General features: G+C 49.6%; 1 long non-coding RNA gene across 2 annotated transcripts; it reads left to right on the top strand.

The window, feature by feature from the left end:
• The first annotated feature begins 878 nt into the window (after positions 1–878).
• LOC132655793 (uncharacterized) lies at positions 879–6392 on the top strand. Of its 2 annotated transcripts, none has more exons than XR_009593640.1 (3): positions 879–1066; positions 3848–4714; positions 5248–6392. It is a non-coding gene; the product is annotated as an uncharacterized LOC132655793 (long non-coding RNA). The 2 variants fall into 2 exon arrangements; XR_009593641.1 differs by lacking the exon at positions 879–1066 and adding an exon at positions 2146–3276.
• The last annotated feature ends 3899 nt before the right edge of the window (positions 6393–10291 follow it).

Raw genomic sequence — 10291 nt, 5'->3', positions numbered from 1 at the left:
GGGGTGGAAAGAGAAGTAAGAGCCAGAGGACAGGGAGGCATGCTGGGAGATGCTGGCTTTGGTGCGACACAGCCGTGTCACCCATGAGCTCGCTGCAGCGTAAGATCTGCAACATTCCAACAGCCAGCACTAATCAGGCCGGTTATTAACAACACAAAAAGAGAAGACATGGAGAAGGGGGGGGGCATACTGCCAGCGGTGCCGGGGGACATGGGAGGGAGAGTTTGGGGTTCATACGATCAAGGCACTTTGCTTACATGTATGAAATTGTAGAAGAATAAATAAAAATTATTCCATAAAGAGAGAGAGAGAGAGAGCCAGGTGTGGTGGCCTGTAATCCCAGCACTCAGAGAGGCAGAGGCAGGCAGATCTCTGTGAGTCGGAGACCAGCCTGGTCTACGAATCAAGTCCTGACAGCCAAGACTACACAGAGAAACCCTGTCTCAAACAGAACAAAACAGTTGTTCAAGGCCACACTGGCCTACAAGAGCCCTGTCAAGGAGAAGGAGTCTTAAGAAGCCTTAAGGCATATTCAAGGAGGGGTGACTCCCATCCACTAGGGCAGGCTTCCCTCTCCCCACTTGCCTATGGAGAGATTTGCTACCACCTCTACACCTACAGCCCTCCAAGGAAACTGGGAGCCAGGCGAGATGGCCTCTCCTGGGAATACACAGGACCAAGCCAGCAGCTAACAATGGCAGCGACCTCAGAAACTCCAAGGCAGGAGCTTTTTCTCTCTGGCTGTTCATCGGTGAAGAGACTAAAATGGAAGCAAAGCATGCTGAGCCTTGAGAGTGAGTGGGTGGAGATGTAAACAGAAGAGAGGGCAGAAGAAGGGGAGGGATCTGTGCTCAGGGACGGCACAGAGGAGGGTGGCAGGAAGGCTGAGAGGGGGAAGCTGTATTGCCAGTGTGGAGAGGACCACCCACTCTCATCTTCCTGGCCTCCTCAGGAACCTGGGCAACTCCTGAGACGTCGCTGTGTAAGAGCAAACATGGGCAACCCGGTGTCACACACCTAGAAGCCCAGCACTGAGGAGGCTGAGGCAGGAGACCGTGAGTTTAAGGTCAGCCTGGGCTACAATCAGTAAGACTTTCTATGAAAAGGAGGAGAAGGAGAAAAGGAAGAGAGGAAGAGGAGGAGAAGGAGGAAGGGCTGAAGGCAAACGTGAAGTGCAGAAGTCAGGGCTAGGCCACAGGACAGCTTGCTGGCACTGTTGGTAGCAATGGGGGGTGGGGGGTAGTTCAGAGGAAGGCTACCTGGAAGGTTCAAGGAATGAATGGGGAGAACTTCACTCAGGACTTGGCAAGCTGGAATTGGGTGGGCACTGAGAGGTGCAGAGAGTTGGAGAATGGTGAAGACCATACAGTAGATCTCTTCACTTCTTTTTCAGGTCGCCCATCCACCAGCTCAGTCTTTCTAAGGGACCTAACAAACCGTCCCCCAGAACCCAGAGAACTTTGTACGTTGCTTCTGTAACTCTCCCCAGGGACATCTCTCCAAGTGTAAGGACCTTCCTAAAACTCTCTGTGGTAGAGGAATTCCACAGCCAAGCTTACGTAGGGCCTCCCAGTAAAGACCACTCAGAAGGCCTTCTGCACAGGGGCCTTCGGCAGCAAGAGCACCATGCCACAGGACTACCAGTTACCTTTCGCTTTGCTCATCATGTTAGCAATTTTATCATTGTGTGTGTGTATGTGTGTGTGTGTGTTCGTGTGTGGAGGTCTTGAGGACAACTTTCAGTAGTTGGTTCTCTCTTTTCACAGTGGGTTCTGGGGATCAAACTTTGGTAGTCAGGCTCTGTGGCAAGCTCCTCTATCTGAGGAACCAACTTTCCTGCCCCCTTCGTTTTTGTCTCGGGTTTTGTTTTGTTTTTTTGTTTTTTTTTTTTAAACTTTTTTTTTAAAGATTTACTTATTTTATTTATATGAGTGTTCTATCTGCATTTACACCTGCCAGAAGAGGGAATCAGTTCACATTATAGATGGTTGTGAGCTACCATGTGGTTGCTGGGAATTGAACTCATGACCTTTGGAAGAGCAGACAGTGCTCTTAACCACTGAGCCATCTCACCAGCCCCCTTGTTTTGTTTTTTAATTGTAGTAAAATGTATACTTTGCTACTTTGACCTTTGGGGGTTTTTTTGTTTTGTTTTGTTTGTTTGTTGGTTGGTTGCTTTGGTTTGGTTTTTGTTGTTTTTTTGTTGGGATTTCTTGGGACAGCCTTGATTGTCCTGGACTCCATTTGTAGACCAGGCTGAGTTCACAGTGATCCACCTGCCCCTGCCCTCCTGAGTACTACCATGCCCAGCTTGTTTTGTTTGTGGTGTGTGTGTGTGTGTGTGTGTGTGTGCGCGTGCACTTGGTTTTTCAAGACAGGATTTCTCTTTATAGCTCTGGCTGTCCTAGAACTCACTCTGTGGACCAGGCTGGCCTCCAACTCTGAGACCCACCTGCCTCTGCCCCCCGGATGCTGGGATTAAAGGCGTGCGCCACCGCCTGGCTCACCTAACATTGAGTATATCCACACCAGTGTGCAGCCTCTGCCACTGTCTACCTTCAGAATATCCATCACCCTAAACTAAAGCTCCAATTAAACACTAAGTCATGGGCGGGGAGGATGAGTCAGACAATAAAGCGCCTGCTGTGCAAGCCCGAAGACCCGAGTTCCAGCCTCAAGTCCACGTAAAAAGGCTGGGTCAGCGGTGCACACCTGTAATCCTAATGCTGGGGGGGCAGAGACAGGAGGGTCCCTGGGGCTCACTGGCCAGCTAGTTCAGCCCTAATCGGCGAGCTCCAGGCCAATGAGGGATTCCGTCTCCAAAACCACCGTGGGAACGGTGAGACGGCTTGGTGGATAAGGGTGCTTTCTGCACACACAAATAATAAGTAAATGCAAATATATTTTAAAGAAACCACATAAACATAAACGTTTCCTAGCGAACACTGACTTTGTCTCCTGGCTTCCACGCGCACCCACGTACACACCTGCACTCACACAAAAATAAAGAAGTCATTCTCTCCTGCCTCCAGCGCCTGGCAAACACCGTTCTGGAGCCTATGAATTTGGCTAGTCAAAGTAGCTTCTAAAAAGGGACCTACGTGCCGCTTGTCCATAATTTGCGACTGGCTTATTCTAGTGCGATGTCTCAGTCCACTGAGATTGCTGCGTCAGCTTCCTGAAGGCTGAATGCTGTTCTTCTGCATGGACTCACCACCTGAGCTCATCTACGGCGACCCACGGACATCGCGATGTCATCATCATTCATCCATGATGGTTAGATACCGCTCTTGTCAGCACGGCTGAGCTAACTGTCGGAGTCTGGGCTCTCGGTCCTTGGGGTATAGAACGAGGAGTGGACTGGCAGGGTCTTAGAGCAGTTCCGAAGACCTGCTGAACTGCTTCCTCCGGCAGCTGCATCGCCTCACATTCTCGTCAGCAACAAGCCAACCCGTTCTCCACATCCTTACACTGGCTTCGTTTTTTTTCTCCTCCTCGTCTTCCTCGTCTTCTCCCTCCTTACTTAACCGAAACTAACTCAAATAGGTGGGAATCGGGCTTTGCCACCTGATGGTTAGTGGCGCCGGGCATAGTCTCATCTGCTCAGTCTTGATTCGTATAGACTCTTTGGAGAAATTGTCTTCGAGTCCTTTGTCCATTTTTTTTTTTAATTGGATTGTTCTTTTGTTATTGTTAGAGTGATATTTTTCTCAATTCAAATTAGTAGTAATTGGTTCTGGATGCCTGGTTACTAGGGGAAAAATAGATTTAAAAAAAAAAAAAAAAACACCAACCACCTAAGCACTTTCTCCTCTGCAGTTTAATGAAATTCTCGCCCTTTTTACAGAAGTGAGTCGTGCCTGCCTGACGACCCAGAGGGTAGAGGTATTTCCCATCAAGCTGGACCACCTGAGTTCAATCTTGGTGGAAGGACAGAATCTCGTCCTGCAACTTGTCCTCTGCCCCCCCAGCATGTGTGACACAGCAAGCAAGCGCCTCTGAGACGCAAGCGCGGAACATAGTTAATTTTTAAAAACAATTTTAGGGCTCGGGGAAACAGTTCGGTTAGCATAAAAACCCGAGTCCGGATCCCAGCGCCCATGTCAAAAGCTGGGTGTGGTTGTGCCTGTATATAACCCTGGAGACAGGGACAAGCGGGTTGCTGGGGCTTGCTGCACAGCCAGCTGAACCTAATCATGGAGCTCAGGTCCCAGGGAGACACTGTCTCAAGGAAACAAGGGAGATGGTTCCGGGGAAAGATACCTGAGCTTTTCCTCCAGCCTTCACACACACTTACGTACATGCAACTCATACATTATACATGTATGTACACATAATCCTTGCACCATTTGACATATGGCTGGAGAATCACGAATTTCCCCCCAATTCTTTCTCCCCTGTGGGAGTTTGAATAACGGCCCCCCCATAGGCTCCTTTATTTGAACGCTTCGTCATCAGGGAGTGGCTAGTTGAGGAAGATTAGGGGGTGTGGTCTTGCTGGAGTGGGCGTGGCCTTGTTCGAGGAAGCGTGTCACCGGGAGGTGGGCTTTGAGATTTTAAAAGCCCATATCAGGCCCGCTGTCTCTCTCTCTCTCTCGGCCCACAGATCAGGATGCAGCTCTCATCAACTTCTCCAGCACCACGCTTGCATGCCACCATGGTCCCTGCTGCCGCACTCCCTGTCACGATTATGGTGGACGAAGGCCCCGAGAGGGTAAGCAAGCCCACAATTAAATGCTTTCTTTCTAGAGCTTTGCTGTGGCTATGGAGTCTCTTCCCAGCAATAGAACCGTTACTAAGACGAAGGTGGCACCAGAAGTGAGATCAGCAGCTAGGACACCCTCCAAAGCTTGTGATCAGCAGTAAGGTCCGATGGATCCCTTAGCTTGAGCTGAGGAGGTCAGGAGAAGCAGAGCGGCTAGAGTGGTGGGTGGCTTTCCTGAATACCCATCTGGCTCTTACTCTCAAAGGCCAGAAGAGGGCAGAACTTCCAGATGGTCAGAGGTGGGATGGGCAAGCCTCTCAGTTATCTGCCATGCTTCCTCCTGAGAGGGGAAGGTGGACGGTGGTCATCTCAGGCTATGAAGAAGGGTAAGAGTCCTTACTAAAGGGTGAGAGAGGGCAGGTCAGAGGGCTCCGTAGATCAAAGTGCTCAGCACCCAAGTCTGCCAGCCTGAGTTCAGTCCCCAGAGCCCACAGTGGAAGGAGCGACATGACACCCCAAAAATGGTCCTCTGACTTCCACAGGTGCACTGTGGCCCGTATCTACACCTGACAGAACACAGCGGTGGAATGCTCACCTCACGGTAATGGGAAAGCAAAGACAGAGCGCCAGGAATGCCCTGTCACGGCGAAGCCCTGGCGATACAGCTCCTCACTAGGCCCCACTTCCTAAAGGCTTCAGTAACTCCCAGGAGTGTTGCCTCCCGGAAACCATGCTTCTGGCCCGTCTCAATCTGTGAAGGCACTTGGACCGATCTTGGCAACCTGAGTTCCATCCCAGAAACACAGAGGGTAGCAGGGAACTAGCGCCCTACGAGGTTTCTTCTAACCTTCACACATGTGCTGTGGTGGCAGGTAACATACATATATACAGACATACATATACATACACACATATATATGTGTGTGTATATATATACATATATATGTGTATATATCCTTCACCAATACATAAATGTTAACAAAATTATCTATTTGGCAGGGCTGGGAGGATGCTAGGATGGGACAGCCTGTCTGTAATTCCAGTGCCAGGGAGCCAGAGATGGGATCCCCAGAATAATCTTGCTAGCTTAGACTAGGGGCGCAGCAAGCTCCAGGTTCATGGAAGAGACCTCAGCTCAATACATAACACAGAAAGTGATCAAAGAAGGCACATGAACTGCTGGCCTCCATACACCTGTGGAGTATGTATATACACCAGCCTGTACATACATGCACATCCGTATACATATGAATGCGTGTGAGCGCAGGCACAAAGATCCTATGGTGTCCTTGCGGCCGTCAGAAGACAACCTGTGAGGGTCGGTTCTCCCCTTCCACCATGGTTGCTCGAGGGACTGGACTCAAGGTGTCAGCAAACACCAGTACGTACTGAGCCATCTCCCTGGCAGCCTTCCCAGTCTCTTGACCTCAGATGAATTCATCACCTCTGGATCCACTGTGAAACTTCCCCCACTGCCTCGGGAGATGATTAATCTTGCTGTGTCCCGTCTCTTACTTGTGAGTTATTGCCCCCGTCTCTCCATTGTACGCTGTGCTTAGAGATGCTGACTTCTCCATACCCCGCCCCCCCCCAGCTCTCCCACAATACCTTGAACAGAAAAAGCACTTGGTGCAGAATGGTTGGCTGGTAGCGTGAACAAACACTCCTCCCTGGAAGTGGACATTGATTGTTCTGTCTGCAAAGCCTTCTTCCTTTTCTGGGAACTGTTTACCGTCTCTCCCGCCACCACCCCTCCACCATCACGGGTAAAAAGGAGGCACGGCTCCCCCCTTGCAGCACTCCCCACCCCCACCCGTGTTTCTGAGTTCCAGAAAGGAACACACAGTCCCACCAAGTTCTTGGAAGGGATCAGCAGTTATGACAAACATTTGCTGAGCGTGGGCCAGGGAAGGCTCCGAACGCCGCATAAACATCCTGTTCAAGTTCGTTAATTCCCTACAAGGCAGGTGATACTGTTTTGTCTTGAGACGGGGTTATATGCAGTCCAGGCTGGCCTTGAATTTGCTGTGCCAACAAGGATCCTAATCCACCCACTTCCACTTCTTGGGTGCAGGGGTCAGAGGTGGCTCTTCACTTAAGTTATGTGCCTTTCTCCTGCCACCTGAGCGTAGACTCAGGGAGTGGGACCCTGTGATTGGCTAGTAGAGGTCACATGGCCACCACAGTGCACCATTTCTGTAGTGAGAGCTGTGTGGTGTTTGTGTGTGTGATGTGTGTGTTGTATGGATGGTGTGTGTGATCTGTGTGCCCATGTGAAGCGTATGTGATGTGAGTGTGGAGTGTGACATGGTACGTGTGTGTGTAATGTGGGGCATATGCATATTCATGAGATGTGAGGTGTTCTTTGTTGTTTGGTTTTTAGTCTTTATGTGTATGAACCCAGATGTGTGAGTGCTGGTGCACACATACATGTGTGTGGAAGTCAGAGGACAACCTTGGGTATCAGTCCTTACACCGAAACTTTCTGTTTTGCCACCATGTACACCAGACTAGCTGGACCTCAAATTTCCTGTCTCTGCTTCCATTTTTACCTAGATCCACACTGCCAAGCCAACTTTGTGTAGGGACTGGAAATTCAAACTCAGATCCTCATGCTTTACCCACTGAGCATCTCTCCTGCTCCTTTTAGTTGTGTGTGTGTAAGGTCTCACCAACTAGAGATGAGGATTCAGGAAAAGCGTGCAAGAAAAAACAAACAGGGCAAAGGAGCAGAAAGATCAAGAGCTTATGAGCAATTGTCATGAGAACTTTGCCCAGGAAGGTAACTTTGGTCTTTATCAGAGTACAGATTCCATGAAAACTCTGGACTTTGCCCTCCTAGGTGCAAGTGTGTGCACTTTTACAGGTGGGTGGAAGGTAAAAACTCCTCCCCAGAGGCCAGAGGTGGAAGCCTTGGTCTGGGAGCCATGCCCAGCATGGGCTCACAGAACTGGCTGCAGAGTCGGCTAAAAGACTCAAGGGTCAGGGAAGACTGGCAACCGTTTCTCCAGTCCTCTCAGGACACTGACCTGAATTCAGTTCTGACACCACCCACCTCTAGAAAGGTTCTTGCAGCGACCACTTCTCCAGTTCTTCAGCCCTCCCAATAAGCTGGCCACCTTCTGCTTAACCTGGCTACAAGCCAGAGGTTCCCACCGGCTCTTCTCCACAGTCAGTAATCTCCCAGATGGCTCCTGGAACCCAGGGAAATCTTATTTTCTATTACTGATTTCTTACAAGAATATTTTATTCATGTTCTTATTTTGGGGGATGCTGGGGTGGTGTGTCAATTTCTTCCCAAGCTTAAAGTGTGTTGAGACTCAGGATGTTTGAAGTGATATTCTGTGAGTTTGTGTCCAGCCAAGCAAAGTAAGATGTCTTGGGAGAAACAGATGGAAATATTGTGTGTTTAAGACCAGAGTAGTGAGGAGGAGGAGGAGAAGAAGAAGAAGAAGAAGAAGAAGAAGAAGAAGAAGAAGAAGAAGAAGAAGAAGAAGGAAAAAAAGAAAGAAAGAAAGAAAGAAGGAAAGAAAGAAAGAAAGAAAGAAAGAAAGAAAGAAAGAAGAAGCAGAGAGGCTGAGCTAGGAATATAGCTCTGTGATAATGCCCCTGTCTAGCAAGTACTAGATTCTGAAGACTCTGAGTTCCATCTTCAGCACTTAAGAAGGAAAGAAAGAAAGGCAGGTACAGGCTTATATTAATTAGGTTGATTAAAAGGGCGGGATTAGCAGCTTCAGAGCAGGTCAGGGCTTCAAAGGACCTCGTGGGTGGCCTTGTCATAAGCAAGGGGACATCTGTAGCATGTTCCTTGTTTGTATTCCATTGCTGCTGTTTCCTTCCTCCTCTGCCAGAGGCATCTGTTTGCTAGGAAAGCGGGATACAAAGAGAGGAGGAAATGGGTGCTCAGCTGTGAACAGCCCCCGAAATATTCCCAAGTCTGAAGGGAGGTAAGAGCTTCCAAACCCAGTCTGCCAAGGCAGAGAAGGATGCTCTAAATAGTTCAAGCTCGTGGAAGAGATCCACAGCCTTCCCCCAGCGGGCTGGATGTCTGAGCTTCATTCTGTGTGTTTCGAGTGGAAGGAAACCTAGACAAGATGCAGGGGCGATGGCCCTAGGATGACCACGAAGGGGCAGAGGTTAGGGTCACCGTTAAATCCCTCATGTGTGTCTCAAGCACCTCTGGGACCAGTCTAGGGATTAAGAAAGGTTCATACTAGAAGAGACGATGATAAGACAGCTAGAGGGATAGGGTCCTTGGCCCACTTTCATGTTCAACCCTAGGGTGACCTCCATGCTGGAACAGACCCTGCTTATACCCAGCAAGAAGAACAGGGGAGCTGAAGAGCCTCTGGAGGTTCATCATTAAACTAAAAACAGAACTAGCATAGGATCCAGCCCTAGCACACTCCTGGTATAGCTAATCCTGACCCCATGCCATAGAAAGCCAAGCCAGCCGCCTCTGAGCATAGTTGGTCATCCTACAGGGGCTATTTGAATGGTCTTGTCAGTCAGTGAACGAGGGTTTCATTCCTCTTTCCGCCTCCTGCCCCTCAGAGGGCAGAGGCTCACAGTACATCAGATTAGTCACAGGAAGCAATGAAGCAGCGTCTCTCCTTCCTGTGCTCCCTGCCTCAGTCATCAGGCAGTGCCATGAAGCCAGGGCAGAGCACGCCTTCCTGAAACCCACCCCCTGAAGGGACTGGCACAGCAACCAGAAGAGGGCCTCTGTGGGCAGGGCCTGGAAGGTGGTATGTAACCGCGGAAATGGTCACTATTCTCCTGAGAGATGGAACCATGCCATGGCTGCCTCTGGGCTGAGATTTAGACAAATCAAATTCACTGGTACAAATTTAATATCGTCATTCACCTCCATCTTCTCCTGCCCCCCCATCCCCACCTCAGCCCACTCCCATCAATAATAATAATAACAGCAACAACAATAATAATGATGCTTTCTATATTAGAGCTCCCATTAAAGAGGTTGTTTTGTTTTGTTTTGTTTTTCGAGACAGGGTTTCTCTGTGTAGCTCTGGCTGTCCTGTAAACTCACTTTATAGACCAGGCTAGCCTTGAACTCACAGAGATCTGCCTGCCTCTGCCACCTGAGCGCTGGGATTAAAAGTGTGCACCACCACCCCGGGCTTTAAAGGGAGATTTAATAAGAAGCTGCCATCACATCTAGGAGTAGGGACAGCCCTCTTGCAGTCTGCTTTGTCTCTCCAAAGTGTGTCCCAGCGGGAGAAGTGCAGGAACATGACCTTGAGATCCAGGCAGACAGAGGGTGTGGGGCAAATCATTTCAGCCTCCGTTTTCAGTCTGAAAGTAGCAATCGGGAATATGGGTGGCCACTTCACAGAGCCCTTAAAAGAATTAGATGAGGGAGTGTGAAATCGTGTCGCCTGGCAGAGAGCCTGACTCAGAACAGGTGAGAAACTGGAGAGAGAAAAGCGATTTAATTTGGCCCATCCATCTGCCATGCCCTCCCCCAGCTCTTTCCCAATCGGCATTTTCAGGATTGAGTGCCCCGGGAGGGAGCAGGACTGAGTGACTCTGAACCCTGAAAGACTGTTTTCAAAGGTCCTAGAA

The sequence above is a fragment of the Meriones unguiculatus genome, chromosome 8 (assembly GCF_030254825.1).
Source record: "Meriones unguiculatus strain TT.TT164.6M chromosome 8, Bangor_MerUng_6.1, whole genome shotgun sequence".
Classification (NCBI taxonomy): domain Eukaryota; kingdom Metazoa; phylum Chordata; class Mammalia; order Rodentia; family Muridae; genus Meriones; species Meriones unguiculatus.
The sequence above is the reverse complement of the archived record's forward strand: the minus strand, read 5'-3'. Positions and strand labels throughout refer to the sequence as shown.